At 46.1% G+C, this 20,599-nt stretch overlaps 1 protein-coding gene across 2 annotated transcripts in view; it reads right to left on the bottom strand.

Annotated features, from left to right (window-relative positions):
- LOC119174923 (solute carrier organic anion transporter family member 74D-like) overlaps nt 1–15,924 on the bottom strand; it is a 67,234-nt gene extending 51,310 nt beyond the window's left edge. The window contains exon 1 of one of the 2 annotated variants that reach the window (XM_075894934.1): nt 15,219–15,924. The gene's annotated coding sequence lies outside the window, so the exon portion shown is untranslated. Of the gene's footprint in view, nt 1–457; nt 654–15,218 lie in introns of those variants that run through there. The other variant, XM_075894935.1, reaches the window with a different exon arrangement.
- Between the last annotated feature and the right edge of the window lie 4,675 nt (nt 15,925–20,599).

Below are 20,599 nucleotides of genomic sequence, written 5' to 3'. Positions count from 1 at the left end.
TACATTAGAAGATACATCTTAATGCAGTATTTCTGCGACACTTCAGCACCCCAACCCCCTCTTACAGTGCCAAAAAAAAAGTTTTCCTGCAAACATTGCCACCCGTTTTGGGACGTTAAACCCCACATATCAATCAAATCAAAACATTGCCACCCCCCTCCACCATCATGAAGAAACTAGAACACCCATGATGTGACCCCGCAGCTTGGTAGTCGTTGGAGGTTTTTGCCCCTGGAAAAGCTACGTTGAGAATAATATTGTTCCGTAACGAAAGTCTGTATTGCAGAGCCGAGCTCATGGTGTTGTCATTGCAACAGAAGCCCTTTCCAGGTAAGCACTTATGTAAACTAGGCTACGCACAAACACCTAAGCGGACGCCACCTTGGGGAAAGCCCACTCTGCATTTTTGTTCAGCTATAAATCTCGTTGCGCAAAAGAGAGACAGTGACAGGTTTACCTTTCACCGCATACACCGCGTTGATTTCCAAGCGCGTCACTGCGCACGGTTTCCTGATGCACTGTGCGACGTGTATTCAGTCCCTCCCACCGCCTTGGCACCCAGAACAATATGGCGACTGGAACATCGGGCTGCCCGCGAGGGCGAGGTGGTGCCGGCCGCCGAGAAACGCTTTCCGAGAAAGGCCGGCCGGGCCTTGCGCACATATTCGCTCGCTGGCGTGAAGGATGTTTGTGTCGTTGAACAACCCGTTTCCGCTTCTTCGCACACACGCGCCATGTAAGTATAAAGCACTCGACCTCGTGACCGCTGAGGTCCTTCTTGTCTCGTATTGGCACCACCGCCCGCCGCTTGGCTGGAAGTACACGTCCTCGAGGACTCCCGAGAAACGGCGACAGCGCTTGTGGTTGTTGTGCGTGTGTGCTATGGAGACGCTATCGGCAGATTGTGCCCGCGTCAATGGCTTAATTGAGGCCGTTGGCGATTCAGAAGCGAAAATTACCGGAATTAGTTCTCGTCTTGTGCGGCGACAGCGAATGTGTTCGAGATGTAAATTGCTGCGCGTGCCGTTTTCCTTGCGCGTGAAAAGTCGCTCACGTGTATTCGTCTTGCAGAAATGTTTGCAGTACGTGTTACGCCATTGAAAGGGTTCACATTGTTTATTATTAGGAAGCAATGAAGGATACTTGAAGGTAGAAGACCAGAACGTTGATCGGAATAGTATCCGATTGGCTACACTGAGCCGGTAAAATGGGAAAGGGAATAGACAAGCGAGTGAGTCAGAAAAGAGGGGATTCGCTCAGTGCCCCATTAGACAAAGGCACCCGCAAAAGCCAATCGTCCTAGATGAGCACAAAAGTGACTCACTGTTTCGTTGAGGAAAGACACACACAGATAAGAAAGAAAGCACCAACTCACAGGTCCCATTATATCCAGCCAGATTAGGTTATGCTGAAACACAGACTGCCCAAAGGAAAAATCTGGGGAGACTTCTGTGTCCTGCTTTAGCAGTCCATCTGGCTCGTGCGTCAATATTTGGCTTCGAGTTAGCACAAAACCGGATTGATTGGCGGATCATGGGACAGGATTTTGCCCTGCAGTGGGCGCAGTCAGGCTGGTGATGATGATAGCTTCGCTCGTTACGCATGGCTTATTTTGAACCGCCGATGTAATGGGAATTACTCACACGCGTAAGCACGATACCTTTCGTCGCTCACTTGTACGTGAGCACTGATCAATATTTCGTGCTAGATATCGTCCGTGCTTTTAGAAAACTCTACCAAAATGGCAGGTGTTTCTGCAGCATCATAGCGAAATTTCAACGCACTTGGTCGCATGGGAGATGTACACTTTCGTTCTTTATGAAAGGGAACACGCGAACGCGTGGCCTATGCTCTCTGGCGGCCGCCTACAGCACCATCAAACGACAAGCGAAAAAAGCGCGTTCGCTTTTGGCGTTATCTATGGCCAAGCAAGATAACAAGTCATGACTGGTAGACAAGCTCTGCTAGGTTTCACAGCGATTATAATTTGTAAATTGTTAACACTTCAATGATCGGCGTTCCCTAAGTGCCATGCAGCTGCTTTTTTTTGCTTTTATTTTTATCAGCTTCACACGTCCGTTTACAGTCATTCCCTTATAACGCTGTCCTAAATAGCGGTACGTGTAAAAGTTTATTGACGTGTTAAATGATTATTCTTGTTTAGCGATGGATGGCCGGAATCGCGTATGCCTAATTGCATGCAATAGCTTGTCTTACAGCTATCCAGCTGCGTTTGCAATATGTGAACAAAGTAGGCTTCGAAAGGGTTTCGGGCTCCTGTCTGTGGAAGCATAAGCCATCATTTACATGCATCATAAACAACGTATGATTGACTGACTGACTGATTTTGAACAATGAAGAAAGGACTGAGTGGATGTCTGTGACAGGAAAGTAGTAGTAACCAGCGGCTAATTGCAACAGACAAACGAAGAAGCTTTTGCTCTTATAAATAAAAGATGACGTGCACGTTCTGGCACACATGCGTGGAGCTCCTGCACGACCGCAAGTTAGACCTGACTACCGACCGTGATGCATGCATTGCCACATGAAACACTGAGTCGTCAGTTCACGGGACGTCCTACAAAGCAGATACGATTGCCTTTCAGAGGTCGAACACGCAATAGCTCTCAGGGATGTTCTTGCAACCTGTTGGTGAGGTTTTCCCGTGGTCAAAGGTTGCAACGTCGTAAGCGCGCGAGCTATTGAGACAGATGGGTCAAATCTAACTGTCTTCGATTATGTATTCGAGCTGGGTCCACAGAGCCTAGACACACCGTGGCCCGAATGAGGACACATGGACCCTTCTTTTTAACTTTTTTATTTGATGAGTAGGTGAATATATCAAGATAAATGTACCGTCCCATTTATACAGTTACGCTTGTAGAGTTGCACTTGTAGAGTGAAATTGTGTAAGAGCAGAGGTTAGACCATGGATCAGTTTTCTAGACGTTTTTATTGAACTTCCGATGGCTGCACGTCGTTTGAAAGAGTGCGTCACGTTTGATGTGCATATTTCTTTTTTACTCTTGCGACAGCATTTTTTACTGTTATGTACAAAATTCGTTCTTTTTTTCTTTTGCTAGGAGATTTTGTCGACTGATCGGCACACTGTGATTCTTGCGCTCCTGTTTCTTTTAACTTTACGTGGTAAATAGATGAACTGCCCTTGATAATGAAGTCTAACCAGTTTATTTTCACGATCGCTCGCCACCGACTAGTGAGTTTACGCCTGAAGGCGACCAGGTAGGACGCAGGCGCCCAGCTAGTGAGGGAAGACAAACCGGACTCGGAAACGCTGAGGCCAGGGTTACCAGTTCGAAAATACAAAAAAAAAGCCCATTAAAACAAAAATTATAGCGAAGAAGTAGCCCACTTGAACCAAGGGTAATACAAACAGCCAAAAGTATCCACTTGTGTGCAGTGGCGTAGCCAGGATTGGCACTACGAGCTCGTGCCTCCCCCCCCCCCCTATTTCTTTCGACATATACTGAACAAAAATGAACATTTCAAAAGACTGGCCTCTGCTTGTGCGTGAAAGCAATCGCGCTGTTTTCAGTGATATTATCGAGCCCTTCGTCGGAGATGTAAGTGAGCACATGATGAACCCCTTAACATCGGCATTTCTCAAATAAAAGCATAAAGTGATCATCACCTTAGCAGCCATATTGTGAAAATGACAAAGCCTCTTGCGCTGGGACAAAACTGATACTCTCCTAATGATAGTCTCTTACTGGCCTCGCGTATTGCTCTATATCTTCTTAAAAGGCTCAAAAGCAAGTCTTATGGTGACAATGGTAATCAGTATGGCATGAATACGCTCAAAAGCATAGTTGCTGTTACTAAAGTATAAACTCTAGTGACTTATGCAATAATTTCTGGCGTGATGATGAAGTCCTGGCATAAAATGTTTTGAGCCCTCCATTTCAGCGTCCGTCATAATCATGTCTTTGTGTTGGCACGTAAAACCCCAGATATTACCGAAGTGCGAGGAGTCAATATTTCTGAATAGCAATCCGCACCTAATTCCAGGTAATGACGCAAGCAGTTTGACTGATATCCGATTTCTAGAATCGTTGAGTGGAAAGCGCTTTACATTGTACTCATCACTTCCAAATGCGGTTTAAGGTCGTCTACCGCGGTATAGGTGGTCTGGAAAATGAGGCCCCGTGCAAGAATTTTCCACGAGATCCAGCCACGTAAACACGTTCTTGCTTTTATGCAATGCAAGTGCCGAATCGTATTTTAGGAGCTGGAAACACCCATTCGCCACCATTTAACATCGCATACTGGAACGCCATAAAAGATGCAGCGTTAGCAGATATTGATAGCTTGGATGGAATCTATAGGGAACAAAAAAGTAGCCATAATGTAGTCAACAAGATGTTTCTTCCTTGCGCCGCAAGTATAAAAATGTAGAAACAATTGGCATAAAGTAGCCAAGCATGACAATCCTGGAAGGGGCAGCTGTTAGATGTAAAATGGAGGGATGGGTGGAGGATTCTTCCAGAAGAAAACAGAAGGGCATGCAAGGGTTAGTATTCATATTTGCTTTTAAAGAAAATCTTAATTTAATTCCCTGTCTTATGAGGGCAATCACGTGTTAATTTTGAGCAACAAAACTGTTTTAGATTATTTGCAGATGTGCACTAAGACCGTTAGCGTAATAAAGCAATGTAAATTCTACCTATCAAATCAAAGTGCCGTGTGCAGATCGCCTATATTGATGTATAGGACGCATTCGGTATTGTAGAGTAGTCACGCATTCAAGTAAGTTAGTGTGATAAAACTGAGCACCGCTTCGCAGTTCACCCGCTACCACAGGTGCACACATGACCAGTTTTTTTTTTTAATTTGCAACTTGTACCGGTACTCAGAGTTGTGCATTCTGCAACTGGAACTTCACTGTATCCGAAGTTACTGTAATGCAGTTCTCCTGCATACGGGTTGTTTTACCGTAACGTGGCTTGCTATAAGCGATGTGTATATAAAGCGGAAATTTACTGTATGTGGTGGTATGACTGTATGTGGTGCTATGACAAGTCTGTGCTGTAACAGGCATCGCAATCGATCGACTCCTGCGATCATGGCGCGGAGGCTATAGACGCGCTGACCAGAGTTGGCATCGAAACGTTGGGGACGAGGTATGTGAAGCGTTAAGCGGTTGCCAAGTTCTCAAGCTAGTACTTTAAACCGCGCGGTACTGCTACGAGTGCGAAGGGACATGCCTTGGCTCTTGCTGTTACGCAAGCCAACCACATTAAAAAAAAAGTAGCGCACTCGCGCCTTTGTTGCGCATTTGTGAAGTGTGAGGCTTGAAGCTGTGCTCAGTGGTTGGCTATGGTTACCGAGACTACCGGTTTTGTGACCTTCAGTATGAAGAACAAAGGAATACTGCGACGAAAAAAAAGAAAAAAAAGAGAAGAGAGCTATATTATTCATGTGCATATCAATGTCAAGGAAGAAAGAAAAAGAAATTCACAGCGTTCTTTATTGCAACTCGAAGGCGAAGGCTACTTTCCTCTTTTTCTTCTCAGTTTATTTATTTATTTATTTATTTATTTATTTATTTATTTATTTATTTATTGTACCCTCAGGGCATACAGCATTATAGAGGGGAGTGGGTTTAGAAGACAAAAAATACAATTGAAACGTGACCAATCACATTCAATCGTGACCAATCAATTGAAACGTGACCAAAAACAAATCACATTCAGTACATGCGTACAACACTCGAGAACAACGTGTAAATGAAGCACCGCGACAACAGGAACACAGTTGATGTATTGATCCTACCCCACCACCCTTCGAAAGCATTCTACACATAACGTGACTTTGCACTGCCTCCAAGATGGGAAGCTTTTGCGATCCTTGCGCACCTCACCTGGTTTCATACAGCTTCCGTTATCAGCACGCTTTTGTCCAAGCTATGACGTTATGTGATGACGTCATCATTTGACTCATGATTACGCATCTGCGACGTCATACGGTGACGCCATCACGTGATGACAGATTTTTTTGCATCACTAGTGTTGACGCCGGCAGCAGTGCCGGTCGGTTTTAGCGCTGGGTGAGGATTTTGCCTTTAAAGGACCCACACAATGAACCAAATGTTAAGCAGCAGCTTGGCGCCAACTTTTTACAGAAGAAACGACCATAATACGAGCCTGTGCGAAAGGTGGCTCTATAGCGGTCACGAAAACGTGGCTCACATAAAGGCTAGTCACACCTGTTGCTGTATCTTCCTTCGTTGTAGAAAGCACTTTCGCTTCTGCCACATCCAGTTCCTGACACGTCGGCCATATCTCCCATACGACGCGTTAAAGTGGGGCAGTGAAAGAAAGTCACCAAAGGACGTGCTTTCATAGATCAGGCCTGTGATCGGCCATGCAGGTGCAGTGGCGAATTTCACGCGATAAAGAATACTGGAAGGTTGTTTTTGAAACCCTGAACACGTCCACACGTAGCACGCGTTCTTAGCGGCTGGTTTGCCGAGTCTGTTGCATAACTGTAGTTTGCATAACCGCACGCCTGCGATTGTTATATACTTCCGACCACGTTCCCTCCGTCATAACTCTTCGTTCCACTACCTCCTGTGCATGTATGCATTTCTACGTTAGGTGCCGGAGGTTTACTTGCACACGTGGTGATATCGGCTTACCTGCACACGCTGTGTCTTTCAGGTTTATTCTGCTCACATAAAGGGGTACGTTAGATATTCCGGACCAAGCCGAACTACCGTATTTACTCGAGTACTATAAGCACTGTGATGCCAACTCGTCTGGGCCAAATAGTCCATTTGGGCAATTGCAGCTTAGTATTTATTTTAGCTTGGCTAAATAACTTCTAGTGTTGAATGAATGGCTGACAATGTAGGCTTGTATTCCTTGACACCCCCCCCCCCCCAAAAAAAAAGGATATATATTGCAGATACTTTAATGCTTTTATTATTACCTGGAGTTTTACGTGCCGAAATTACGACATTTTTAAAAGGCATGCCATGATAAAGTTCTCTGGATGCTTCGACTGCCTTCTCTTCTTTAATATTGAATTTAATCTAAGTACACTAGCCTTTATCAACCGTTCAGCGCCATAGAAAATGTGACCACCTCGGTCGGGTTCGAACCCATGACCTTCGGGTCAGCAGCCAAGCACCGTAAGTACTGCACCACCGTGGTATACAGTCTAGCAACATAGGTGTTACTACCCAAACGTCGCTTTTTGAATATTTAACTGGCTAGTATCACAACAGATAGTTAACTGTTCGGAAAATCGATTGGTTCTCTCACACGTTACCCATAAATATAATGCTCTAATATATTCGAATAACTACGAATTACAACGTATAAGCAACCATCCGCGATTCTCGACTGATCCACCTATTTGTTGGCCAAATGACGGATTGGCAACATCACGTTGGCTATAGTGTCTACTAATCCTGAGAATACACTGTTGTAAGAGCAACATCGTTTCCATTCAACTTTAGTGTAAACATTGCGTTGTTTACGTTTTCCATCACATCGGAGCCTGTGCTATGTATACTGTTACGACTCGCCAAAAAATAAATGGCGCCAACGTGCGCCAACTTACTGCGATAGGCAACGTTTTGAGGCAGCGCCGGAAGGCGCGCGCTTCGTGAAGCGTGTGAAGCGAAATTGGTCGCGCGTTCTGACAGGCCTGTCGTGGTGATCCATCGTTCCGGACGCGGAGGAAATAACTTGTTTCATCTAGGAACCTCAGGAGGAAACAGTGCACTAAATAACCTTTCCACTCTCCCGCGACCAACCTATAGTCCGCAAACACTCCTTCCAACGTTCTGGCGTCGTTGTTATCTCCGGTTTGGGTAAACACTGTGTACACTTTGGTGAGAGCGCGACTCTTTTTTTCAGCTTTTTTATTGATTTTATTGATTTTTATTTTTACTGTAGCTTTTTGAGAGCAGCGCGAGATCCCGGCTGCTTTCTGGGTCACCTTAAACTGATCTGGGGCAGGCTCCGTTCGAGGAAGCTTGTCAAGGGATTAAGGTTGCGCTTACATTTTGCGACTGGGCCGCACCCTGACGGTGACGGCCAAAGTGCATGCGCAAGTCGAGCGCATTGCAGCAAGACAGCAGAGCGAAGCGGTCACTCCCAGACTTGTATTACCGGTACTCTTAATTATTATACAATAATAATAATTGTTTTGTCGATGTATTTACTAAAACCATTATGTCCTGACGTCATGTGGAGGGCCCCGAAAATTTTTTTCTGCTTCTTGGGGGTTTTGTAACCTGCACCTAAATACGTGTTTACGGGCCTTCAGCATCGTTACTCTAAAGACGTGGCGCAAGGTTGAAAACGAGAGGAACGAAGAAGAGACCGAAAGAACGCCATACCTAGCACGGCAAGAAGCAAAGGCGATCAAGCGTGCATATATAGTGCTGAGCCTTTGTGGAATGAAAGCAACTAAAGCACTGCTACTTTACCTAAAGTCAACAAACCTTAGCGACCGCCTGTAGACTGTGTGTGCTCCCCGAGTGTGCTCGTGATTGTGTGTACCTTCTCATCTCTCTGCAACCTCTTTTCTCCCCTTTATCCCTTCCCCAGTGCAGGGTAGCAAACCGGATGTGCGTCTGGTTAACCTCCCTGCCTTTCCTTGCATCTTTATCTCTCTCTCTCTCTCTTTGTGGAATGGAAAATGGACTGGAAAGCACCCGCTGAAAAAGAGATGATGCTTAACAGTATACTCTTATTCGTTCTTCTCGTTTTTAATTTCGTGCCTCGTCTTTCAAGTGACGATGTACCAACTGGCCTCAAATAGCGTACTGTTGAGCCTCCAGCACTGCGTCTCTATCGAATTGCGGCCGCAGCGGTCGGGATTTCATAACCTGACTTTCGGGTCAGCAGTGGATTTGATTGATATGTGGCGTTTAACGTCCCAAAACCACCATATGATTATGAGAGACGCCGTAGTGGAGGGCTCCGGAAATTTCGACCAGCTGGGGTTCTTTAACGTGCACCCAAATCTGAGCACACGGGCCTACACCATTTCCGCCTCCACCGGAAATGCAGCCGCCGCAGCCGGGATACGAACCCGCGACATGCGGATCAGCAGCCGAGTACCTTAGCCACTAGACCACCGCGGCGGGGCGGGTCAGCAGTGGAGCATTGTATACCCATGAGAGAGCCGTGGCGGATTGACAATGACATGAGTGTGTTCTCAGATCTCCAATCTTTCAGTGAGGTCGGGGCATGAAAGTGGTGAAGTTTTACCGCATCGCCTACTCCCGTCTTTTCCTTTTCCAACCTCTTCCTGCTATGGATACGATAAATACGCATATTGGACCTATAGTAACTAGCCGCATAGGCTAATGGCCGAAATATTTATGTAACCATTTTTTTGTATTGACTTTATCAAATAAACATTGATTGTTCGAATGAAAGGCAAGGTATTAAGGGAGCATGTCTATGCTGGAATGTATAGCCTCGATACCCTCTCCCCGTGCGCAACACCTATAGAAACAACATGAAACTATATACGACACATTTTGGCCAAATGACGATACAGTGTGCCTTACCGCTGAAAAAAAAAATTCTATTTCTGACCCTGTGAAACGGTGCGCCCGTCGTCGCATTCATTTCTCATTTGCATCAATAATTGAATCTACTGCAATAGCAAGCTGTGTACGCCAACTGGGGCTACATATGCTCTCCCACGTTCGTCGATGATAACGTTGTTAACTCGTCAAGGACGCTCCGGTCTATAATCAAGTAGCGCATCAGCCGCGCACCTCTTACCGAACCGGTTGCGTTAGATCGTCGTGATTATTAATCGCTTCCCCCGCTTTCCTTCCTCCAGTGGACGCCTTACGTGCCACTCGCGAGAGTGGTCATGAAAAAGGTTTTCGCGTATATGCAGACACTTGCATCTACCGTGACGTCATCGAGGTGAAGCCGCGTGCTCTACATGCGCTCTATACTGACTTGCAGTCGGTCTCGTTGCCTTGACGGCGTCATAAACCCCTATGCAGTATTTATTCTCCGGTGAAGCTATCACCAACAAAACAAGGCAAGCGAGTGCGCCGCGTAGCGTTGATTGTGCTTAGCGTAATATGTCGACCAAGTAGCGCGGAGCGCGTGCGTGGATGTTTGCGATGTCGTAATTGGTTCAGTGAACACGGCTTTTTAGGTTCTTCCTGTTTTGCCTTTCATTTGAAAACTACCAGATGGCTGGCTTGTCGGACAGGCATAGAAGTGTGGAACCGTGGCGCAGCTTAACTTTTAATTTTTTTTTACCAGCACTGAAATGAGGCTGCTAAGATCGGCAGGGAGGGGATCATTAGTCACGCTGGATGTGAAGGGGCCATATAATAGACGCACTCAAATGAACTCGTAGGTAAAACAAAATCCCGACATGTGACGACTGGAAATAGCGCTAAGAAACGAGGACACAAGAAGAGGACACACAGCACAGGCGCCATGTGTTCTTTTGTTTTTTTTTTGTTGCGATGAGCATTTAACATGACCATAAATAATGCTGTAATGGTGGAATAGAAGTGATACCTATTTTCACACGTCAGAATATACGGATAGATCACTTTATAAGACATGCTTTTGCATAACGGCTTACCAATACTCTGAGACCAAAGACAAATTTTTGTTGTTTTTTTTTCTGTCTTTTATTAGTTTTCCAACGTGGTTCGGCCTGTTGTTTTTAGAGCATAGAACCTTCACATGGTTTCCGCGACAACACAACTCGAAGCTTGCAACGGGTCTCGCTGCGTTTCAAGGGCGATTTGAGCCGAAGTCTGTTATTAACCTGTCTCATATAAACTCTTGGTCTAGACAACGTTATGATAAGGAACTATCGGGGATGTCTGTCGGAAGCAAATGCTTGAGGGTTACTAAATACACTTGCGTTCGACTCGACGAGATACATGCATGGTGCTGACAATAGCAACGGCAATTATAATAACTAGAGCACGGTAACGACGAAAACTTGCAAGAGGGAAAGGAGGCTCACGAGTGCCGTGAGTATAGTTCCAGGTCCCTTCGCTTCGATGAGATAGCATGTGTGCACATAGGCACATATATACCATGTGCGCACATATGCACTCGGGGGGCTGTGATGTACCCTAGTGGGGAAACCGTGAACAAGCTTATGTGTATGCAGGACATGCGTTCGCTCTCGTTGAAGTTGTCTACGCGAAACTTGAAGTGTCTTGACTCCGGAGGTGGGCCCCGCCGCGGTGGTCTAGTGGCTAAGGTACTCGGCTGCCGACCCGCAGGTCGCGGGATCGAATCCCGGCTGCGGCGGCTGCATTTCCCATGGAGGCGGAAATGTTGTAGGCCCGTGTGCTCACATTTGGGTGCACGTTAAAGAGCCCCAGGTGGTAAAAATTCTGGAGCCCTCTATTACGGCGTCTCTCATGATCATATGGTGGTTTTGGGACGTTAAACCCCACATATCAATCAACTCCGGAGGCGGCGTAACCAAAGGCGTTGGTAACTGCTGCTTAAAACGCTGCAGCGTGTGTGTCCTTGCGTTGCGTTAATTACGAACGACAAGAACGCGAAGAATGATCGAATAAGCGCGGCGTTTAGTCATGCGCGCTGCTCGTGTAACTGTATAGGCATTACACGTTTGTGTTGCTTATTGAGACATGAAAAGTTATTCATAACCTTTGGGGCATACAGGGATATAGATGACGTAAACATCAAAATATGATATCGTAAACGGTACACGCAGATAAAGCTCACAAGGAGACTGGTAGGCATGCAGCTGCAGTGGATCATATAAGGCTAAACGGTCAGTCCACTTGTGACCACGTGAGTGGTAGAAAGTTTGCAGATATCTGCGGATGTTGGTCGAGACCTTGTGAAGGATGGCATAAAATTAGCGCAACCAAATTATGGCCATAATTTACTCGCAAAGGAAAACACGCAGAAATGGATGAGAACAGTGACAGCATGAGTGGGACATCCAACTGAATCAGTGTGGGTGCTGAACCAAGAACAAATGTACAACAAGCGTGCGCAGTCTTATCTCAACCTTATATTATCCGGCGATCAAACAATGCCTTTTCTGATACGTGCCACGTAACACGGGTCTCTCTTCTACAACCCACTCTCTTTTTTCAAGTGACATGCTTCCACAGACGCACGCGAACTCTGATACTTGCTTCTGCCTAAGATCATCATCTATTTAGAAAGTAATCGACACTTGTAGGTTTTGCATTCATTAGCTAATGCGACAAGTTATCTCTCACTAGATTTCGTTTATGCACTCTGGATTATTCATTATGGTCGTCTTGGTCCTTCAGGTGTGGCAGGAAAATTGAGTTTGTGGAGACTATTGATTTTAGTCGTTAAACATTAGGACGATAGACGCGATGTGATGGATGCGATGCCACAAAGATAGGCTGAGTTGAAGTGATAGTCGCTGTAGTTGCAAGCAAACTCGTGATGGCGAAAGCCGCTTGCACGAGCATGCCCGGACGCGATGACCTTGAGGCTGACCATGCGTTGGCTGACGCCCAATTTGCCCCTTAGCCACGCCGCATATTTTGGTGTAGACTCTTTCAGATACATGTTTTTGATAATAACCTCTCAACCCTTGAATCGGCCGCCGAAGGGTTGCATACGATTCTGACAAACGCTTAATCAAGCCTGTATGGCCGACGCTTTCCAACGCTTTCTTTTTTATCCTTTAGAACTATAGGCCCACGATACTTGTATGTTCTTTTTCATTTCGGGCGCGCCTTCCATGCATGTGGTCCGGTATTCTCGTCACGACACTTTAAGAGCAGATAATCTTTATCGATAACACTACTTGCACATGTGATATGCGGGAATAATCGATGGACAAATTATCGCCTAATGAAATAAACAAACGCGAATTCTCTTGAAACGTTGTTTTCGTTCACTCATGCGTCTCTCGTTGCATTCATGTCGGCCATAACGTATAAGCCTCATTGGCAGCGCAATGGTGAACATGAATGGTTACTGAGTCTGCCGCGGCTTAGCGCTGGTTACGGAGTTCGGCGGCTGACCCGAAGGTCGCTGGTTCGTTCCTGTCGCAGCGCTGACAGTGAGGTGGAGGCGACATGTCAGAGGCACATGTACTGTGCGAAATGCAAAGTGCAGGAACACCGGCTGGTCGGAATTTCCGGGGCACTCCACTACCGCGTATCTCGTATACTCGTATCGTGGTTGTAAAACCACGGGTGTTACATTATATTGAATCGCTACTCTTCGTAATGTTACTTTCCGTTCGTTGCTGCCACATTCTACGGGTTCTACAGGCCGTTCACAAAACAAAGACGCCCCCAAGGTAACCGGCCTTGGGCTGACCGCCGACTGTTGTCCCGCACTTCCGGTTGCCGCTTCCGGTGTATAAGCCACCACAGTCCCCATAGTACCAACTCCGCCGCGTAGGTTTCGCGTTTTTTTATTCGCCGTACAATAGCGGGACCACACGCAAGTGAACGTTACAAAAATATTTCCTTAATGGGTTCATTATTCCCTGTTCAAGCGTCATAGTTAGTTATTCCCCACGCTCTTTCTATCTACGCAGCCTGCGAAACAGCTTCTTTTGGCGCACCGTATGTTCAAGGCCGGCTTATATCATAGCCACATGAGCTCAATTCCATATTCATGGGCTGGCTTGACTAGCCGTATTTAAATCAGGGGTGTGGCCACTGCAAAATAAGTTAGTGCTTCACTGATAGATGACCAAAATATCGAGATATAAATTTCAAAGAGACGATTAGGCACCCACGTGGATATCCTCAAAGAGGTTGTCACCAGCTGACTGTTATCAGCCCCGGCGCCTTGCGTTAGACGACCATGAGAATGAATAATGACTTGTGCGCCCTGACATCAACGAAAATATATAAAATATACGCAGACCCATATGTGCGTACGAAGGGGCCATTTCCGGTAGGTGCTATCAGAAAGCCCGGGGCTTATCTAAAAAGGAAAGCTGACGCCTGCATTCAGTGCATCCACTAATTTATGTCTCCAGACCTGGCATTGCATTCCGTCCGGCTAATAGTCTGTCCACCAGATACATGATTGGGGAACGACTTATAGTATTTATGTTAATGCATAATTGCATTTAAAAGAGTGAGAGGAAGTGCGAGGGTATCGGTTTGTTCCTAACCATTGTTTGAGGCATAATTATAACTAACACTAATTAAAGATAGAAATGAAAGTCCACGAAGATGCAGTATTTTTGCGCAGGAGAGAGTATACGTAGACGTACACACGAAGAATCATGCCGTAAGTTCAGCCTATATGTCGAAATAAGAGAGAGGTCCGATGCACAGCTGCGTTGTCGTGAAGCTACGGCTGCTTCTGCTAGTCTTCTCATCAACATTTCTTCATTGACGAGTTACTAAAGAAGAGTGTTGTGAAAACACTGCAAACGCCGTGGCAAATAAGTTAAAGTGACAACAGACGTGGAATTTCTGAGAAGAACAGTTTTACATCATCACTATGCAAAAGTCAAGTACGAGTCTGATTGTGTACCGATATTTGAAGGAGATGTTGGTGTAGTTATCAAAAGAACCCGGAGACGTAGAGTGCACTTGCTTTATGCTGGTGGGCTCAGAAAATTTCGACCATCTGGTGCTTTTAGCGCGCACTGTCACGGCGCAGTACATGACCCTCTCGCAGTTCTCCCCCATCGCTTTTCCTCCTTATGTATGACGGAGAGAGGGCTGACGGTAGTTATTGCGCGAGAACAAAACGATGACACAGAGACAATAAGGACACGAGTTCTTGTCTTGTCTTCTTGTCTCTGTGTCGTCGTTTTTGTTCTCGCGCTATAACTACCGTCATGCCATACCAACTAGCCCAAGCTGGCACATTTCTAAGGAGAGAGGGCGTGTAGTTACGGCTACAAGGGAGGAGACTAACAGAATGCGCGGAATGGCGGAAGAGAACTGTTTCTTAAACATGAGTACCTACGAAGAATGGCTGAGCTCCCCGTCACTCTAGGCTCCATCTAGAGTTGTCGCTGAGTAGTAAAGAGGAACGCTGATGACTAGTGTGGCGTACTTTACATATTGCTATTAAAGAGGCTGCATTGTTTCTATGTAATTCTACTGAATTTTAAATCAGATGTCAAAACTATGAGGCAGACGAACGGATGGAACAATAATAGAAGGTGTTAAGTCAAATATTCAAATAATGAATTCGGAAAGAAAATGAAAGGTGGGAAGTCTGGGCATCGCTCACCTGTAGCTGAAGTTCCGAACGCCGATGCGAGACGAGTTGAGTTTTTCTCCTACAATTCCGGCGGGAACTTTTTTCGTTTCTTTCTTCTCCTCTTCCTCTCCGGCAAAACCTTGGCACAGATGTATGCGGCGGCACTATCTTCGCTACACCGTCGGCACTGCTAGGCAACCGGGTGAGAGGCCGTTTTATTATTTTTTTTTTCGAAATCCCTACGCGCGTGTGACTCCGCACGTTCGTAAGAGATGCAACGCAACACCGCGAATCGCGCGCTTCCCAAGTACAACTTTTGTCATTCGCCGCGGTGGTGACCGCGTTTCTTCAGCGCCTGCGCGGAGAGCGACTCCCGTAGCACATCAAGCCAGCCGACGACCCTCGTACGCGCGTACGACCAAACACAGCGCGAAACGTGCGTTCAGTATCGGGGAGTCGATCCTTCTGCGGCCTTGTGGCGGAGCGTTGAGTTCCACACACTCGCGCTGAAACGTCGTCGTTGTCTCAGGATCGCAGCATCCGGAGTGAAATCTTCCGATGACGAGAGTTCAGCGAATGGGATGCGGTCCTCGCGTAAGGTCGTCTTCGCGCGGGGCTTACTCGAAGGCTTCTGGGGGCGTCCGTCGCGAAGCGTCGACGGTCTCCGACCGCTGAGCTGGCTGGTCGGCAGACACTTCCTAACCTCGGCCGACGTTTCTGATTGACTCTTCGTTGCCAAAGCGGCGCTGGCGAGGATAAGAGGAGAATTCATGTAAGGACAAAAAATGCAACGCCCGGCGTTAGGAAAGAGTGGAAGGAGGAGGAGGAAGAGGTGAGAGAAAGGCTGCCAGCTCCTTTGACTGTCTCGATTTTCGAGGAGGCGAAAGAGAGAGAGAGAGAGAGAGAGAGAGTATCAGCATATGAAATGAACACGCGGGAAAGGGCCGCGCGGCAGCGCATGGAAAGGTAAGCTGAGAAGCGAAAGCGGGATGGCCGGGCAAGGGTTGCGTACCGTTGCGCCTGTAGCGTGCGTGCCAGATAGAATGATGAAGAAAGTCTTTAAATGAAGAGGAGGAACATTGAATGCTGTCCCCTCAGATCTTCGCGCTCGTCGGCAGTACCACTTGACTTTCCTCGTTAACCTGCGGGTGTTTTTGCGCTTACTTTCTATTTTGTTCGAGATTTCCGGGGCGGGGGTTGTCAGTTTGAGAATCGCCCGTTCTGAAAGCTACAGCTCGACGTTGTTGTTGCTATTGTGAAGCGGCGATTTTTGGTGGCACGCACTGGCTCTTGAAAGTTGGGTCAAGTTTAGCAACATCTATGTTCTGCCATCACTGGCTGTCTTGTTCTCGTTTCATTATTTTTTTTAGAGTGCGCGTATGCCATGCACTGTGGCACAGCGAGTTCTCTTCCGTGTACAGGGGAGGAAAGTTTTATCTTGTTTTGACGCATTGAGACGACTTGCGTTTCACAGAAAGGAAGTGGGAAGTGATTCGGCCCTTCGGTAACCTCTCCTAGATGTCTCTAGAAGTACCTAAGAGATTATTATTATTATTATTATTATTATTATTATTATTATTATTTTAGTCGATCCAAAAATGAATCCGTTACTATGTACTGTTCGAGAACTCTAGCGAAGTTCTGTCGTACGCATTCACGCTGTAATATAGTCTCTATATCTTTCTCGATCTCGCGTTTAGTTTTATCTCTTTTTTTCGAACCAAACCCGTGTGTTTATTCAGGTGCTTTGATTAATTTCGTCTTACTGCAGTACGCATGCATACTCGGCGAGAAAAGCGGATACGGTTGGAGCGTCCTTTTTTAAATGCGAAGCATTTCTTAGCGAACTTCGGTGACTATAAGCGTATCTGTCTATCTATCTAGCCGCCTACGACTTGTAGCTCTCCTGGCCGTTTCGGTGATGGTATCGATACCGAAATTAGTAGAGCGTAACATGATTGTATGACGAGCATAAGTGACTAGTGATGAGTGAGTGAGTATGAACTTTATTAAGGTCCTGAGAGGAAAGAAAGCGGTGCCGAAAGCCCCGCCATCAATCCGGCGGCTGACTAGTGATAAAATCAAAAGCATGGCATGTATGTCATGGATGTCATGATTTACATTTCATGGTCTTGCGGCTCTTGCGGTCGTTTTGTTCACATGACATAATGCAAAACGGATATCGTATGACATACATGGTGAACATAAGTGACAGACACTAACGTGGAAATCATGGCATGCATGTCATGTAACAACATGACTTCATGCCATGCTCATGGTGTGCTCGTGGTAGTTTCGCTAGCTTCACATATACCGAATTCGGTATTACGTGATGCGAATGGACGACGAAGGTCCATTCGCATCACGTAATACCGGCACATCCAAACATGATAATCATGACAGGGAAGTCATGTACGGCATAATTTACGTCCGCCTCGTAGCGTTGTGTGCATTTTAAATTGACATACCAACTTTCCTCATTCGGGCTTCGGATACTATCATCGATTCACAGTGTACGGGAGATCTCGCCTTTTTTTTTAAACGTAGGCACGTTTTTGTCCTTGAAAACGCCATCGACCATGCTTCGAGTGATAAGCTGTTCGGCTCCTTAACTTGCGATGAAAGATTGCATGCATCTGCAAATGACATTGACTCTGGTCGGTTAGGTTAACAGAGTGGTGCTTTTCGATGGTCCTTTTTTTTTTATCACTGTGATTAGTACGTATGTAGAGAAATCATGTCAGTTGGTAACCTATTCTTGTTTATTTATTTCGAAGTCAGCTGTAGTGAGCAGGAGAAAAAAAACGCTAATGCTTAATAGATATAAATGATGATTGATTGATTTGTGGGGTTTAACGTCCCAAAACCACCATATGATTATGAGAGACGCCGTAGTGGAGGGCTTCGGAAATTTCGACCACCTGGGGTTCTTTAACGTGCGCCCAAATCTGAGCACACGGGCCTACAACATTTCCGCCTCCATCGGAAATGCAGCCGCCGCAGCCGGGAATCGAACCCGCGACCTGCGGGTCAGCAGCCGAGTACCTTAGCCACTAGACCACCGCGGCGGGGCGTAATAGATATAAAGTTATACACTTTACATACAGGCGTCTAACGCTCTCTTCTACGTCGAACATGGCCACTTTTTCCATATCCTTAAGCACGTTATATTTACACTCCGCACAGGTTCCGGTGTTTGTTGTTTAGATTACTATCCATGACCACGAGGTATACGAACAGAGCTGAGCTTATACGCCAATATGTCTTGATCTCTCTTGACGCTTTCGCATTTAAAGAGCTCCTTTCGCAGAAATCTCGGTGGCAGTTACTGGGAGCGCGGAATCATCATCTCGTCTGTGAGAGAAAAATAAAATTGAGAAAGATGGCAGTCAAATAAGGCTTATAGATTCGCGTGAGAATCGAACCCAGGTCGTATGCGTGCCAAGCAGGTGTTCTCTCACAGAGCCATGGTTGCTTGAATCTCTTTCGGAAATACGTATATGAATGTCATACAGTGAAAGGAGTCTCTTTACCGCATGCAACATTGCGTGACAGAAGCGTAGCGTATAGAATCACACCAGGCGTCAAAACGTGTAAATGTAATGACGATAGTTATAGCGCGAGAACAAAACGACGACACAGAGACAAGAAGGACACGAAAGTGTCCTTCTTGAAGGACACGAAAGGACACGAAAGAAGGTCTCTGTGTCGTCGTTTTGTTCTCGCGCTATAACTATGGTCATGCCATACCAACTAGCCCAAGCTGCCACACTTCTAAGTTACATGTAAATGTAAATTACAAAGCGCTCTTACGTGTTTGACCCTAATGAGCTGCAAAAGCATCGACAATGTTAACAGCTGCAATAGGTTCGCGTATTGCCTTACGGAAGCGTAGTGGGCCTTTTCGCGGATTCGCAAAAGAAGGAATCATGGCGTAGTGGGCGCTTAACGACTTAACTTGTTCTGTTCTCGCGCTATAACTGTCGTCATGTCATACCAACTAGCCCACACTGCCACACTTCTAAGTTGCAGTAGGCATTCTGAAATAGCTTGGAACGGCCAGTGTTACGCGCAGTCGTTTGTTTCTTTACGGCATGGCTGAGGCATGCACCGAGAACCGAAGCTAGGCAAACGATTTAGAAGGCGATTAGCGAGAAGCCAGATTACGCCATCGCGTGCCGTTGTTGTAGGCGAAGGCAAGGTAAAAAATAGAAAAAAAAATTTAGCAAAGTTTACCTGCAGCGAGAGTGGCGCAAAAACGTAAAACAGTTGTTCACTTACTGAGTAGGTCATGTTTTAAAATAAACTGCCTAGCTACTTGTCATTGCAGTGTCGGTTCGTGATACCTGCCGAAGATTTGCGGACTTTATGCAGCAGTCATTCTCCAAAATACTGCACGTGTATAACTTGCAGGAGACCGTGGGTCTCTTGAGATGCTGTCCTTTCCTAATTCCTTCATGTCTGTCCTGCTTCTTTTCCTAGAGTTTTTGATTTTTTATTATTTTTTAACGTTTCTTTCCCCCTCTGTTTTTTTTTTCATGTTTTTCTTCTATCCCTTTGCCTCCTGTCTCGCGAAGCTATATGAAACACTAAAAATGTGTAAATACCATTATGCCTTGGAAACGACGAGGCTCCCGTTGAAACATCGGCTGAATAAACAGTTGTCATGTGAAAGCGCATCTACTTTTATACTTAGAACCTTGCAGCAACCGAAGAACCGAAGTTGGGGCGTTTGAGCTCTGCTAACGTGAAACCTGGGAAGGTGCGGCGCGGGTGATATGCGCTGGTGTTTTCATAAACAGCGAAGTCTTGTGTGTTTAGAAAAAGTGGTGAACTATTTAGAGCTCTTGGCACTCTATTATGGGAGAGCTTAAAGCCGTCCCGTGGGTTCACTGCTTTATTTCGCACCGTCATTTTGCTGACATGCCATAGAGCAACATATTACTATGTTACTCTATGGACATGCTTCGAAACGTGGGATTTCAAATAGATGGCTATTACATTAGATGAAGGCGTGTGTCTCTGGTTTTAGATAACAACCTTGAGCGTCTTAGTAAACTTCTTCGGGTATTCTGACAGTGCTGCTAAGCCAAACATAACGCTTTAGTCACTATTGACGAACATTTAACTGATGATAGGCATAGCATGGACTGGCGGCGAGCACTGGTACTTACCGAGTACCTGTTTATCATAGACCATGACGACGACATTACACGCCGTCAATTCGAGACCCCGAGATGCTTCGCTCTCTATAATACGATAATAGGCACCACTACGGGGTGTATCACAGTATTCTCGAGCAGTTCTCGCTCTTACCACCTATTAGTGAATGAAGACTTCATTGTTTGTGATCGTCAACGCATGCAGCGTGAAGCAGTGGTATATAAACAGACTAAAAAGAAAAGCTTTGC

This window comes from Rhipicephalus microplus, chromosome 5 (assembly GCF_043290135.1).
Source record: "Rhipicephalus microplus isolate Deutch F79 chromosome 5, USDA_Rmic, whole genome shotgun sequence".
NCBI classification, from domain to species: Eukaryota; Metazoa; Arthropoda; class Arachnida; order Ixodida; family Ixodidae; genus Rhipicephalus; species Rhipicephalus microplus.
The sequence above is the reverse complement of the archived record's forward strand: the minus strand, read 5'-3'. Positions and strand labels throughout refer to the sequence as shown.